Here is a 14,732-nt window from a genome sequence, read left to right as displayed (position 1 = left end):
GTCTGTGAGTCGCCAAGTTTCTGAGCCGTACGTGAAGACACACAGAGCGCACTAATTCTACACCTTTCTCTCCTGGAAGAGTGGCAGGCATCTAGTTATGACATTACCTTTTTTTATAGCAGAGGAAGCAGCACAAGGGGAAAAAATGAAGACAAAAAATAAAACGCTAATCACACGTCGTATAAAAAGAAGTATTGAGGAGTTGCCGAAAGAGAGGTCAATTTTGGGACTCGCTACAGCGCTCACGACCACTTAAATAACATTCCTGAGTGATAGTTTCTCGATATGCTGAATAAAAAAATAGCAAAGCACCTCAGATGGAGCAACAAAGGACTATAAAAAGGCACAGAATACATCTCGCCGCCAGTCAAGCCTCTTTCCCTGAGCACTTCGGGGGGAAATAAACAACATGATTACCGCATTACACCACAAGGACAGCAGGTAATTGCCCCCCCCCACCCCCACCCCCTGCGCTCTCTCTCTCTCTCTCTCTCTCTCTCTCTCTCTCGGAAGATGCTGCAGGCGGGAAAAATGGATGAGGAGAAAACAAGGATTAGACGAGGAGGAGGAGGACGAGGAGGAGGAGGAGGAGGAGGAGGAGGAAGACAAATTACCAATTCTGGGATACAAATAAGTTTATGATACGCCTCAAGGTCCTTCTTTGATCTTCCCTCCCTCCTTTCCTCCGTTCCCTCCATCGTTCTCTCCTCCTATTCTTCCGTCCCTCCCCCTCATTCCATCCCCCCTTTTATTCTTTTCCTTCTTCCCTTCTTCATTTCTCCTTACTTTTTCCTTGTCTTTTCTCTCTTCCTCCTTTTCTCTATTTATTTCATCCCTTTTTTCGTAACCTCCCTTTCATCCCTTTCATCTCATTCTTTTCCTTCTTCCTTTCTCTCTATTTTCCAGTTTTCCTTTTCTTCCTCTTCCCGTTTTCCGTTACCACACTCTTTTCATTCTCCCTTTCTCCATCTTCTTCTCTCGTTCTTTTTCTCATTTCATCGATTCGTTTCCTCCTTCCTCTCTTCCTTATTTTTTTTATCTCTCTCATTCCCTTCGTTGTTTATATCCTTAGCCTTTACGATCATTTATTCTTTCCTTATGTCTTTCTCTCCGTCTCTTCATTCTTTCCCTTCTCCTCCTCCTCCTCCTCCTCCTCCTCCTCTCTCCGGCCACCTGCTGTCCAACGCGGAGTAAGTGACAGGAAGAAGACAAGTATGTGTGTGTGTGTGTGTGTGTGTGTGTGTGTGTGTGTGTGAGAGAGAGAGAGAGAGAGAGAGAGAGAGAGAGAGAGAGAGAGAGAGAGAGAGAGAGAGAGAGAGAGAGAGAGAGAGAGAGAGAGAGAGATGGTCAAGAGGAGGCTTTAATCACACCCTACAACGGATTGCAGGAAATAGCGCAGAGGAGGAGGAGGAGGAGGAGGAGGAGGAAGATATATGGCAGAAAAGGTAAGGAGGTTATCCGATCTCGTTTCTTCAACATTCAAAGATGATGGATGAAGGAAGAGAGGAAGAGGGGGACGAAGAGGAGGAGGAGGAGGAGGAGGAGGAGGAGGAGGAGGAGGAGGAACTACAGTATTAGTGAAAGATAATAAAGAAAAGTGAGTTAGGTTTTAATTAAGTTACTTTCAAATAAAATTAACTTAAACCATAAACGTATCCACACGTCTTACCAGTATAAAGAGGAGGAAGAGGAGGAGGAGGAGGAGGAAGAGGAGGTGAAGGATGTAAAGGAAGGGAAAATAAATGTGGAGGAGGAAGAGGGAATGGGCATGGAGGAGAGAAGAGGAGGTGGAGGAGGAGACAAATGCAAAGGGCAAGAAGGAGAAGGAGAAGGAGGAGGTGGAGGAGGAGGAGAAAGAAGAGTCGGAGAAGAGGCAGGAAGAGATGCAAGAAGAGGATGAAGAGACAAATGTTGAGGATGCAATAAAGGAGGAGGAGGAGGAGGAGGAGGAGGAGGATGGAGACGAGTAGAAACAAAAGCACTAGGAGGATGAAGAGACAAATATTGAAGAGGAGAAGGAGGAAAAGGAGGAGGAGGAGGAGGAGGAAGAGGAGAAAGACAAAGAAGGAAAGGGAGAACAAGGAAGAGTGACAAGAGGGGGCTAAGGAAGACAAATGAGGTTAACAAAGAGAATATCAGGAGGAAGAGAAGGAGGAGGAAGAGGAGGAGGAGGAAGAAGAGGAAAGAAGAGGTTCTGAAGTCGGAGGAAGAGGAGGAGGACAAGGTGAAGGAGAGTAATGGCATCTTGAGGAAGACTGTGGAAGGATGGAGGAGAGCGTGTGTGTTTAGGTGAGGTGGCGAAGAGGAGGAAGAGGAGGAGGAAGACGAGAGAGGGGTAAGGGGTGAGGACCGGAGAGAGGACGGAGAGGGGACGGAGAGGGCAGGCACGGGGCAGGGTGAGAGGGTCGGGGGAGTGAGAGGGGGGTGAGAGGGCATGCACGGGGCAGGGTGAGAGGGTCGGAGAGGGAGAGGGGAGTGAAAGGGGATTGGGATGACCTTGGATGTGATAAATCATGGAAAAGACATTGGGAAAAAATCATAAAAAGGAAAGATTTTGAAATATACGAAAAGATAATGAGATAAAAGGTGAAATATAATGAGATTTAGATAGATAGACAGATAGAGAAATAATGTAGGAAGGAAAAGAAAAGAAAATGAGGAAAAAATCATAAAAGTGTAAAGGAAAGATTTTGAAATATACGAAAAAGTTAAGAGAAGAGATAATGAGATAAAAGGTTAAATATAATGAGATAGAGATACATAGATACAGAGAAAAGAAAGTTAAGATGTTGAAATATACGAAAAAGTACTTATAGAGAAAAGACAGAGATGGAAAGTGAAAGAATGAGATAGATAGATAGATAGATAGCAATAATGTAATAACTTGAATCTCAGAGAAAGGAAAAAATAATTAAAAGAGAAAAAGAGAAATCAGACGGGAAAAGAACAGCGGAAAAGAGGAAGTGAGGGAAGAGGAGGAAGGAGACGAAGATAAAGGATGAAACAGACAAATAAAGAAAAACAAATGGAGAAAAAGTAGAAAGGAAACACACACACACACACACGCACACACACTCACCACCATCATCACCACCATCATCACCCACAACCCACTTTTCCTTCCTTTCCTCTCACGAACAAGACAAAACAAAGGCGATGCGCATGACGGCCTTCCATTGTCACTTTCGATTCCGTGAACAGCTCTCCGGGGCACTGAGGACGAAGACGAGGACGAGGGCGAGGAAGAGAATGGGTAAAAAATAGGGGACTGAGAACGATGGGGAGAATAAAGAACGATGAAAAGGGGGAGGAAAGAAACAAGAATTGGTATGGTAAGGAAGGAAGAAGGAGGAGGAGGAGAAGGAGGAGGAGCCTTACATCACGTCACATTAGTCATAAGTTCTGCGTCACACTGCGTTGCATTTCAGTACCTCTACGTCACCCCTCTCGGCCCTTTGCGTCACATCTATGTCACTCGCCCCCCACCCACCCCCACACACACACACTAGTCCGTTCTGCGTCACACTGCGTTGCCTCTCAGTACTCCTCCGTCACCCTTCATGCCTCTTTGCGTCACATCTTCATCTATCGTTACGTTGGACCAAACCAGTCAGTTCTGCGTCACACCAAGTTACCTCTCCGTCACCCAGGTCAGCTCTACGTCACACCAGCCAGTTCTGCGTCACACTACTCAGCTCTGCTTTACACCGATCAGTTCTGCGTCACACTAAGTTAGCTCTGCGTCACCCAAGTTAAGCTGTACTACCTCACACTGCGTTGGCCCATCACTCCGTCACCGACACCCTTCACGACTCTTTACCTCTCCTCTCCGCCGCCCCATCTCCGTCACCTCTCCGCGTCACACCCTCAGGTTTCAATTAACACACCTGAGCCTCACGGGCAGGTAAAACGGACAGCAGCACGGTCATCCGTGGGGAAAAAATAACAACCAGGAACTCTCTCTCTCTCTCTCTCTCTCTCTCTCTCTTACGGAGCATGCCTCAAAGGAAAGAGAGATAAGACGGACGCGGTGGATGGAAAACTGCTTTGGAAGAGGAGAAGGAAGAAGGGGAGGAGGAAGAGGAAGAGGAGGAGGAAGAGGAGGAAGAGGAGGAGGAGGATCAGTACTCACCCTTAAGCAAAGAGTAAGGAATCTGAATCTTGTTTTTGCTTTCAGCGGGGGAATGGAGAAGAGAGAGAGAGAGAGAGAGAGAGAGAGAGAGAGAGAGAGAGAGAGAGAGAGAGAGAATAGATGGATGAGGGGTTGGAAGGAAAGGCAATGTGTAGATAAGAGAAAGGAGAAAGAAGGAAGAGGGGAAGGAAAAGAGAAGAAATGTCAGTTAATGAATAGAAAAAAATATAAAAAAACAAGAAATAATAGAAGATGGGAGAGGAGTAAACAAAAAAAAAAATAGTAAAATGGAAGAATTAGAAAAAGGAAGATGAAGAGATGATATGAAGAAATAAATGAAGAAAAAAGCGAATAAAAGCACAATAAGAGAGAGAGGAAAGGAGAGGAAATATATGAGAAAGAAATAACAGGGGAGAGAGAATAAATAAGAGAATAAGAGGAGGGAAGAGAAAGAAAGGGAAAATAATATAAGAAAATGTGATAATAGAAGTAAGAAAGAGTAAATAAAAGAGTAAGAAGAGGAGGAGGAGATAAAGAGGAGATAAAGAGGAGATGAGTTACCCCCAGCGACGCCAATTTTCAAAGTAATTATTGCCCATGTTATCTCCTCCTCCTCCTCCTCCTCATCCTCATCCTCCTCCTCCTTCTCCTCCTCCTCCACCTTCCCACCCACTCGCTCATCTCCCGTTCAATCCGCCACTCACCGCTGTATTCCTTCCTCTTCACATCCTCCTCCTCCTCCTCCTCCTCCTCCATCTTCCCTCCGAGGGTTCGACTCTTCCTCTTCCTCGTCTGACGTTTAACGGATGAGGATGGATAGGGGAGGGAGGAGGAGGAGAGGTGGGGGGAGAGAGAGAGAGAGAGAGAGAGAGAGAGAGAGAGAGAGAGAGAGAGAGAGAGAGAGAGATTACATAGGGTCAAAGGGATGAAGGGAAGAAAAATTAGGGATGAGAAAATATATAAAGAGGAATGGGAAGGGCTGGGAAGAAGAGGGAAAGGGAAGAAAAGGGAGAGGGAAAAGATGTGCTGATGATAGTTACTGAGGAGAGAGAGGAAAATTTAAGAGGAGAAAGAGAAGAGAAGATGAGAAGAGGAAGAGAGGAGAGGAAAAGAAAGGGATGGAGGAGAACTGTGTAGGGAAGGAGAGGGAGAGGGAAAGGGATGAAAAAGAAGGAAATTTAGATGAAGGGTAAAGAAGATAGATGTGTTGATGGAAGTGACTGAGAAGAAAGGGAGATTTATAATGAAGAGAAGGGGGAAAGTGCTGGAGGAGGACTGTGTTGAGAAGGAGAGAGAGAGAGAAAGAAGAAAGGATGAAAAGGGAGGAAAGACAAGTAAAGAAGGGTAGAGGAGAAAGTTAAAGAGGAAAGAAAGTATATGAAGTAAGGTTAGGCATATTCCTGTCCTTCCAAAATTCACATAAAACTTAAGTTGATTTAAAAATACACTTCAGGAAAAAGAAATAAGTTAGCTATATGGAAATGGAGCACACACACACACACACACACACACACACACACACACACACACACACACACACACACACACACACACACACTACCACCACTACAGGCCCAATAAAAAAAAGTTAGTAAAAGATTTAATGTTGGAGGCTCAATCTTAAATCATTTCTTTAATTTGCAAAACTCCTTCCACACAACGTTAACCTGTCGGAGGCGTCGCTGTGTGTGTGTGTGTGTGTGTGTGTGTGTGTGTGTGTGTGTGTGTGTGTGTGTGTGTGTGTGTGTGTGTGTTTGTATTGATTTAGTCCGCGCCTTTTTTTTTTCGTTTATTTTGTTAATGTGCTCTCTCTCTCTCTCTCTCTTCATCCTTCTTTTTCTCCATATTCTTCCCATTTCCCTCTCCTTCCCTATCCTATCATCCTTCCCCTTTCTCTTCCCCTTTACCCCTTTTCTCTTCCTCTATCCTTTTCTGGCCATGTTTTATTCTTTATTCTCCCTCCATATTCTTTCAGCCTTCCCTTTCTCCCCTTTCATCTCTCCCTTCTTATTCCCTTTTCCAATCTTTCCTCTTTACACTTGCTAACTACATGTCCACCCCTTTCCTTCCTCTCTTCCCTTCTCCTCCTTCTCCCTCACCGGTATTCCTCCTCTACTTCCCACACTCTCCCCCGCACGCCCACACCTACGCCCCTACCCTCTCTTGTTCTACCCATCCCTGCTCACTAACCTACCCCCTTTTCTCTCTCCCTGCTTCTTCGACCTTCTCCTCACCCCCCTTCCCCCCCGCCCACCCACGCCCACGCCCCTACCCTCATCCCTGATCACTCACCTACCCCCTTTTCTCTTTCCATGCTGCCTCGACCTTCTCCTCCCCCCCCTTCCCCTCCGCACGCCCACGCCCACGCCCCTATACTGTCTTGTTCCTACTCATCCCTGCACACTAACCTACCCCCTTTTTTCTCTCCCTGCTTCCTCGACCTTCTCCTACCTCCCCTCTACCCCCTCCCCCCCCGCACGCCCACGTCGCGCCCCACGCCCGCTGGTCGTGGGGAGCGGCATGCCACGGAGGGCAGCGCTCCGAGACGACTCAATGTGCTCTCCTGAAGGGCGTCATCACTGGATAGGATTGACAACTTCGTCTACCGCTGATACTACTGCTTCTGCTACTACTAATGTTACTACTGCTGATGCTACTATTACTGCTATATACCGCTGTTCCTGCTACTACTACTACTACTAAAACAACTACTTCTGCTGCTGTGTCCTTTATGCCTTACTTCCTACAACTACTACTACTACTATTATCACTACTACTGCTACTACTACTACTATTATTACCACAACTACTACTACTACTGTTGCTACTACTACTACTACTACTACTACTACTACTACTACTACTACTACTACTACTACTACTACTGCTACTGCCATTTTTTTTTTTGTTCATTCACCCTTTTCTTCTCTTCATCAATCATCAACATCATAATTATTCTTTCCTGATCGCAACTCCTAAATTTTCCCCGTTAAGTAAATACATTTTGGAGCAAATTTAATACAATCACTTTAGCAAATCACTTGAACACACACACACACACACACACACACACACACACACACACACACACGAAAGAGGAGAAGAAGACGATGTGTTTGGGAATTAAATAAAACACGCGATCATCCCCAAACAAGGAATTATCAAAAAAACACCAGAGGAGGCTAATGAACGGGGAGAGAGAGAGAGAGAGAGAGAGAGAGAGAGAGAGAGAGACTGAGACTGTGTGTGTGTGTGTGTGTGTGTGGCCGCAGTAAGACACTTTACATACAGGACAGGACACCTACACCCCCCCCCCCACCCCTCCTAACATCCCACCTCATACAGTGTTGCCAAACGTATGATAGTTTCCGCGCGGTGCAATATTGTGCATAGTTCCCCCACGGTCTGATCACGCGCTTGACTCGCGACCCCCGGCTTTGAACCTTCCTTATATGTATGACTGAAGGCAAGGCTGAGAAAAGGAAGAACTGAAGGAGGAAAGAAACGAGAGGAAAGGGAAGATAGGGAAGGAAGGAAAACCAGATGGAGGGAAGACAGAAAGGAAGGAATGGAGGAACGGAGGGAGGAGGCAAGGTTGGGAAATGGAAAAACAGGCGAAGGAAAGAAAGAAAATATAGGGAAGGAGGAGGAGTGGAGGAGAGGAGGAGGGAGGGAAGACGGGAAAGGAAAGGAAGGAAGGAACGGAGAAGAGGAGGGAGAGAGGCAAGGTTGAGAAATGAAGAATAGGCGAAGGAAAGGAGAGGAAATGAAAGACAGGGAAGGAAGGAAAGACAGATGGAGAGAAGAAAGGAAGGAGGGAATGGAGATAAAGGAGGAGGGAGGGAAGGACGGAGGGAAGAGAAGAAGAGCTAAGGGAGGGAATTACAGGAAGAAAAGAGATAGGAATTAAATTTAGGAGGAGAGTGCGTCGTGTCATGGAAGAGAGAAAATGAAGAATCTGGGAAGAGGAATGAGGAGGAGAAAGATACGGAGGAGAGGGAAGACTGATAGGAGGAGGAGGAAGAGGAAGAAGAGGAGGAAGAGGAAGAAGAAGAATGATGAGAGGAGGAGGAAGAGGAGGAAGAGGAGGAGGTAGGTGAACTCATGACAAGTATTGAAGAAACAAACACACACACACACACACACACACACACACACACACACACACACACACACACACACACACACACACACACACACACACCTTTCCTCCCCCCCCCCACAAAAAAAAAACATCACAAAGAAAACGGAAATACAAATACTAACAACATTCATCTTTAAGAACCTGAATGAGTCTCAAGATGACCCCAAGATGACCTCAAGATGACCTTTTCCTGGGCTTGGTTGGGGAGGGAACAATGCAGCGCGCCTCCTCCTCCTCCTCCTCCTCTTCTTAATCCTCCTCCTTCTCTTCCTCTTCCTCCTTATCACATTTATCCCCCTTTCTTTCCCAGCTACTCACTATCTTCCTCTTCCTCCTCCTCTTATTCCGACTCTTCCTCTTCCTCTTCCTCATCTCATTAATTCCCCTTCCGTCCCAGGTCTTTCTCTCTCCTCCTCTTCCTCATTTATTTTACTCCCAAGCTCCTCCTCCTCTTCCTCCTCTTATTCTGTTTCTTCCTCCTCCTCCTCATCATCTTCATTCTCCCTTTCTTTCTTGTTTGCTGTCTCCCTTTCTTTACTCTCTTCCCTTCTCCCTTTCTTTCTTGCTTATTTTCTCCCCTTCCCCTTCGCAAACTCTTCCCCTTCTTTCCCAAGCAAACAGTATACCCTTTCCCATCACCCTGCTTACCCTTCCCCCTTCTTCCCCACCATCCTCTACCCCCTTTATTACCTCCCCTTCCTTCCCCCGTCCCACCTATAATCCACTACTTTTCCCCTTCATCCCTCCCCTTCATCCCCTTGCCAGGACCCCAACAGCGACGTCAAGAGGGCAGGGAAGAATGATGTTGGTTAATGTTATAATCGTATTTGTTATTTTATTTTTTGGTTTTGCTTTGGTTGCGCTGAGGTGAGGTCAGAAGGGATGAATGATTAGTAAATTAGAAATGATAGGCCATAACGTAACGACTACTATTACTACTACTACTTCTGCTACTACTACTACTACTACTACTACTACTTCTACAACTGCACTCGGTCAGCCAGTCTTTTTAAGGTCAGTGTGTCTTGCAGTGATTGGCAAGCCCGAGTTTCTTTCCCTCCCTCCCTTCTTTCCCTCCCTCCTTTCCCTCCCTCCCTCCTTTCCCTCCCTTCTCTCCGTCCACTATCTTCCCTCCTTTCCTAACCATCCCTCCCTTTCTCTCCTTTCCTCTTGCATCCCTAATCTATCCGAAACACACACACACACACACACACACACACACACACACACATCACTCATTCACCTATCAACATGTTCCTCTTTCCCTCCCTCCCTTTCTCCTCCCTTTCTCCCTCCCTCCCTCCCACGACGTTCCCACGCTGTGCAATTTTCTTTTATTTTTTTGTAATAACGTTGAACTTCACATAACGGAAAGAGAGAGAGAGAGAGAGAGAGAGAGAGAGAGAGAGAGAGAGAGAGAGAGAGAGAGAGAGAGAGAGAGAGAGAGAGAGAGACCCCATTTAACCATTCGCTTTAATACCTCACCCCTCCCCCCTTTTCATTAACCCTCTCCTTACGCCCCAGGTAAAGGCCAAAACCACAGGTAACCTCCATCTATTTGTTCTTTACTTTCCAGGTGACAAAAAATCGCAGGTGAGCACAGGTGAACCTAATCATCGTCTTCATCGCCCCAGGTAAGTTTAAATGCCACAGGTGACCTCTCCCTCCCCCCTCGCTTCCCTTGATAACCGCACATTGTTCACACATTCTACCAGGTGACTCCGAAGACAGTAGTATGTTTGATCTTTCTCTTCACCCCTCCCTCCATTCCTCATACCTCTCTCTCTCTCTCTCTCTCTCTCTCTCTCTCTCTCTCTCTCTCTCTCTCTCTCTCTCTCTCTCTCTCTCTCTCTCTCTCTCTCTCTCTCTCTCTCTCTCTCTCTCTCTCACACACACACACACACACACACACACACACTCCCCCGGCTGATGTATTTCCAAACACCGCCTAAACACCGCGACGATGGCTCGGTCAACACCACCTTCCTCACGCCTCCAATTTTTCTCTTACTCTGCCAACTCTTTAATTACTCAAAAAACGCCTCGCCTCCACAAACACGACGCGGGGATTCCAACGCGGGGCGAAGCGTTATGAGGACCGTGATGAGATTGCATAAGGAATTTTTTTCTCTCGTTTTTTTTTCACTTTTTTCTCAGTAACTTGAAGATAGTGAAGTTCTTTTTTAATGTCAACTAAACACGGCTTTTCAAACATATAAAGAGAAGAAGGAAATGATAAGAGAGAGGAGAAAAGAGGAGAAGAGAAGAGGGAAAAGGTTAGAGAGAAGAGAAGAGGAAAAAAGGTTAGAGAGAACAGAAGAGGAAGTGTATGTCCGTGTATGTGTGTGTGTGTGTGTGTGTGTGTGTGTGTGTGTGTGTGTGTGTGTGTGTGTGTGTGTAGGGGAGGCAGGTAATGAGGGGCTACGACAGGTGGGGATGAGGCAGACGAGGCCAGGTGAGAGAGCATGAGAGGTTGGGAGACAGGGGGGAGGGGAAGGGGAGGGGAAGAAGGGGGAGGGGAGGGGGGAGGCAGAGAAGGTTGGCGGGGGTCTGACAAGCTGACAACCTAAGGCTATAATTACCATGCTGACGAGATGCTACGTGTGTGTGTGTGTGTGTGTGTGTGTGTGTGTGTGTGTGTGTGTGTGTGTGTGTGTCAGCAAAGACGGGACGAGAAAGGAAGGGGAGATGCAGGGGGGAGATGGGAAAAGAAGAAAAGGGACTGGTGACAAAAGAAGAAGGGGAGGGGATGCGAGGGAGGGAAGGTGGAAGGGAGGGAGGGAATGCGATGGACGGAATGGGAAAGAGAGGAAGGAGGGGGAAATTGAGGGAACGGGAAAGGAGAGGGAAAGAGGAGGAAAGGGAGAGAAGGAAAACTATAAAAAGGTAAGATGCATTTGTGAAAGGAAGAGAGATAATATAATGAAGGGGAATGGGAGGGAAGGATGGAAGATTGATGGGGAGAGAAAGGAAAAATGGAGGAAAGATAGAAAGAAAGGGAATGGGAGATGGAAAGTTAAAAATAAAGTGTTGAAGAGAAGATGAGAATAATTAGTTGAGAGAGAAAGACAGTGAGAGAGAGACAGAGAGAGGGAGGAAAGGAGAGGTGGTTAGGTAAGGGGTGTTTATGGGAGAGGAGGGGTCGTTATGGGAAGGGAGAGAAAGATAAGTATACGGTAGGGGAGAGAAAGAGGAGGAGGGGAGAAGAAGAGGGAAGGTGAGGGGAGGCTGCTGGAAAAAGGTGAAAGGTTAGAACATAGAGGAGAGGGGAGGAGGAAGAGGGAGATGAGGAGGAAGACGAAGAAGAGGAAGAGGAGGAAGATGAGGTGGTTGATATATGAGGAAGGGGAGAGAAGGGAGGGAAAAAAAAAGAGAAAAGAAAGGAGATAAAAGATAGGGGAGAGAGAGAGAGAGAGAGAGAGAGAGAGAGAGAGAGAGAGAGAGAGAGAGAGAGTTGCATAGTTTGTGATGCTTCGTAAAACAAGAATAAAGGAAACGGTGACTTGCAAAAACCTCTTCAATTATCTCATTTGTTTACGATAACACTGGACCCCTTCACCCCCCCCCCCCTCCTCCTCCTCCATCATTAACAGGTCCTTCAGGTAAACAAACAGGTGAGGTGATTAAGGGAGAATGGAATCTTTGTCCACTCAACCATTTATTCACACACACACACACACACACACACACACACACACACACAGCGTCTCACTCACACCCACAAACTCACTCACCCACTCGCTCGGCCACTCGCTCACTCACTCACTCACGAATCAACTCGCTCACACAAGAAGGTACTCAAAAATCTCTCTCTCTCTCTCTCTCACACACACACACACACACACACACACGCACACAAGAATTACTATAAAAATAACAATGACCGAGACAAAATCAACGACAAAGCAAACATTTTCTTGAAACACAAATGGAAAAGTTAACGGTATAAGTGCACGTGTGTGTGTGTGTGTGTGTGTGTGTGTGTGTGTGTGCATGTAACAGTTCGCAAAGAGGGAAGAAACGCACACATGACCAATCACGTCACCTCTTAATGATGGGAAAGCAGAAGAAAAAAAAAGAAAGGAAAAAAAAAGGAAAACGTTGGGTGGTAGAGGTGAAGGAAAATGGACGGTGTGGAGGGGAAACAGGGAGAGAAAGGAGGAAAAGGGACAAAAAAGTGGAGGAAAGGAGGTGAAAGGGGTAATGTGAGTATAAAGATTAGAGGAAGGAGGAGGAAGAAGAAAAAGAAGAGGAGGAGGAGGAGGAGGACGAAAACGAGGTCGAGGAAAAGGAGGAGGAGGAGGAGGGGGAAGTAAGAGGGGAAAGAATAGGAAGTAGGAAAAGAAAATGAAAGAGGAGGAAAAGTAAGAGGAAAAGGAGAGGAGGAGGAGGAGGAGGAGGAGGAGGAATGGAGGGTTCCCACACTTTGATAAAAAGGTAAATTACAACTCACGTCACTTTAGTTGCATGATAGAAAAAGTGTCTTCCCACAGAGGCGACGGTCCACAACACCTCCCCCCACCCTCTCTCTCTCTCTCTCTCTCTCAAACATTTATGGGTGTGCCTATGTTTACTCTTCCTCACTCAATTATTTACACTCTCTCTCTCTCTCTCTCTCTCTCTCCTCTTCCATCTTCATGAATACAATTACGGTAAGAGTGTGCGTGCGTGCGCGCGTGCATGTGTGTGTGTACCTAATTCAGCACGGCCTGATCACGAGTTGGACTCGTAATCGCCAGCAGGTACACACCCTCCCGACATGACCAAGTGTTCTTTTATCGTTGATCTCTGGGTACTGCCCGGACCTCACACACCACACACCCCTTGCTCAAGGGCGGACAGTAACCACTCCTAGTCAACGGAAAGAATCCGGCCTGAGCGGGCTCGAACCGCCGCCCTGTCAGGCTGTGAAGTCTGGCAGCGCAGCGCTCTAACCAGTTGCGCCTTGGAGTGTGTGCGTGTGTGTGTGTGTGTGTGTGTGTGTGTGTTTATGGCTACAATATATGGAAGAGTATAAAAGAAAAGGAGAAGGAGGAGAAGGAGGAGGAGGAGGAGGAGGAGGAGTTACTAACAAAGAGACCAAGGGCTGGGACGCTACTGTCAATCCAAAAGGGCGTGGAGGAGGAGGAGGAGGAGGAGGAGCGTTACGCGATGTTCAACTTGAAAGGTTCTCGTGTGTGTGTGTGTGTGTGTGTGTGTGTGTGTGTGTGTGTGTGTGTGTGTTCCTTCTTCACTCAATACCGTCTCCTCTTCTGCCTCCCTGGACAACTTCCCTCCACCTTATCCTCCACCTCCACACTATGCCTATCCACTCCACATGTTTGTCCGTTTGTCGATCCCAGTCTGTTTGTAATGCACCGCAACTCTGTTTGATCGCGTGTCTGTCTGTTTGGCTTTCCATCCGTCAGTTTTGTTGTCCGTGTGTGTCAGTATCTGTTTAGGGCGGGTTCTTCATGCCCATCTCTATTATATTTTCCGTCCCCTTGTCTGTTTACTGTCCATCTCTTGGTTTGTGTGTCTCACTTTTTTTCACAGTGAAGGAAGAGTTCAAAGACGTGTTTACCATCATCTCTATTACATTTTCCGTCTCCCTGTCTGTTTACCGTTTGTCTCGTGGTCTGAATGTCTCATTCTTTGTGTTTTGTATTCACAGTGAAGGAAGCAGTTCAAAGCCGTGTTTATCATTATCTGTAACCTTTTCCGACTCCCTGTCTGTTTACCGTCTATCTCTTGGTTTGAATGTCTCACTCTTTGTATTTTCTTTTTTTCACAGTGAAGGAAGCAGCTATTTTTTTTTTTTACAACAAAGGAGACAGCTCAAGGGCACAAAAAAAAAAAAAAACAATAATAAAAAAAGCCCGCTACTCGCTGCTCCCAAAAGCTTAAGGAAAAAAGTAAATGAGAAAAAAAGGTCCGCTAATCACCAGCCTTGTAAAAGAGGGAATAGATGAGTGGCCAAAAGAGAGGTCAATTTCGAGTGTCAGTATATGTATGTTTGGTTGGCTCAGTGGTCAGCACACTCGGCTCACAACCAAGAGACACCGGGGTTCGATTTTAACTGGGAACGGTGACGAACGAGAGGTCCTTCTTCCTATCTTTATTACCCCTTCTTTTGTTCTTCTGCTAAGCTGCTTCTTCCTAGTTTCTTTTTCCCCTCATTTTCTTCAATTCTCTACCTATCTTTCCCTTCTTTCCTTCCTTCCCCTTCTTTTTTTCTTCTCCTAAGCTGCTTCTTCCCAGTTTCTTTTTCCTACATTTTCCTCCCTTCTCTACCTATCTTTCCCTTCCTTCGTTCCTTCTCCATTACCCCTTAACTTTGCCCGTGTAACCTATCAGTCCCAAGGCATCAGGTGTTGGTTAGGTGTTGTGGCCTATCAGCGGAGGTGAGTCGTTAATGTCCTGCGTCGCCACATCCGTCTCGTGTGTGGCGCCGTGCTAGACTGGGGAGGGTTGGCT

This window comes from Eriocheir sinensis, unplaced genomic scaffold (genome assembly GCF_024679095.1).
Source record: "Eriocheir sinensis breed Jianghai 21 unplaced genomic scaffold, ASM2467909v1 Scaffold914, whole genome shotgun sequence".
Taxonomy (NCBI): domain Eukaryota; kingdom Metazoa; phylum Arthropoda; class Malacostraca; order Decapoda; family Varunidae; genus Eriocheir; species Eriocheir sinensis.
Note: the sequence above shows the minus strand (reverse complement) of the source record.